Here is a 1,356-nt window from a genome sequence, read left to right on the forward strand (position 1 = left end):
CTTCTGGCCCCAGGCCCTCGCAGACCCACGAACAATAAGGTACAATCACTAGGACCAGTCACAGTCACTGGAGGTAGAGATGATTTGTTTCTTTAAAAAAAAAAAAAAAAAAAGACAAAAAGGTTGCAGTCTCCTACAAGCACAGAGATTTATGTTTCAAGATGTTAAGAAGAATGATCTGTTCTGGCCCAGCACATCAGAAGCAAGCCTGACCAGGCACATGTGGCCTCGGGGTAGGTCCACTGCTGCTCTGTGGCCCAGCGAGCAAGCACAACACCCACCTCCTGCATCTAATGCCCACCCCAACCCAGCTCCGCTCTGCTACTGCCACCTCTGCCACTCCAGGATGCCTCCTCAGAGACATGGGGGAGCCTGAGGGTCAAGGCCATGAGATCCAGCCATATAGTTTAAACATTCTTGAGGTACTCCTCTGACACAAAGTGCTCACGGGCATTGACCAACAGCTTCATCTCACTGATCTCCTTGTCAGTTTCTTCCATGAAGGGGATCACAAAGTCCACAAACTTGTGTTTATACGTCTGCTCTGTGTGGAAGTTGGTGAACAGAAAGCTGATGTCATACCCCTCCACTGGTTTCCTTCAGAGGATAAAGAAGTTCTCTGCTTGCATCATGATGAGGTGCATGAACTTGTGACATAGAATCGTCTGTTTCATCAGCCTGTTTCACAGCAATGCTGACCCTGACAGAGTTGATGGAGCGTTCCATCAGAATCTTTTCCTTCTCAGCCCTGCTGATGGTTATGGGTTGTAGAATGAGCTCTTTGCTACTTCTGACTTCCATTTTTGGCTTGTTGTGTTGTTCCACTATCTGGGAGAAATCCTCCAAGCAGAGGGTGGCCTGCAGCGTGGCCTGCTCCACACTCAGGTAGGGCTGGAGAGTGGCAGTCATCACAGATGTTGGCTGGGCAGGAAAGCAGAAGTGCAGAAGTGTCCAGGCCAGCAATGCCGGACCTGTCTCACATGTGCTTTTTTTTTAAGTTTATTTTTTAATTGGAGGAAAATTGTTTTACAATGTTACGTCAGTTTCTGCCATACAACAATGCGAATCGACCATAATTATATGTATATTCTACCATTCTTGAGTCTCCCTCCCTTCCTCCCATCCCTCCCCTCTAGGTCTTCACAGAGCTCCAGGCTGGGCTCCCTGTGCTACACAGCTACTTCTCACCAGCTATTTCCCACATTTTAGTGTATATATGTAGATACTACTTTCTCCATTCATACCACTTTCTCTTTTCCCCGCTGTGTCCACAAGTCTGTTTTCTATATCTGCTTCCTTCCCTGAAAATAGGTTCATCAATACTTTTTTCTAGATTCCATATACATGCATTAATAT

At 46.5% G+C, this 1,356-nt stretch overlaps 1 pseudogene; it reads right to left on the reverse strand.

The window, feature by feature from the left end:
* Positions 1-407: 407 nt before the first annotated feature.
* Positions 408-909, reverse strand: LOC128043356 (actin-related protein 2/3 complex subunit 4-like; annotated as a pseudogene).
* Between the last annotated feature and the right edge of the window lie 447 nt (positions 910-1,356).

The sequence above is a fragment of the Budorcas taxicolor genome, chromosome 2, assembly GCF_023091745.1.
Source record: "Budorcas taxicolor isolate Tak-1 chromosome 2, Takin1.1, whole genome shotgun sequence".
NCBI lineage: Eukaryota > Metazoa > Chordata > Mammalia > Artiodactyla > Bovidae > Budorcas > Budorcas taxicolor.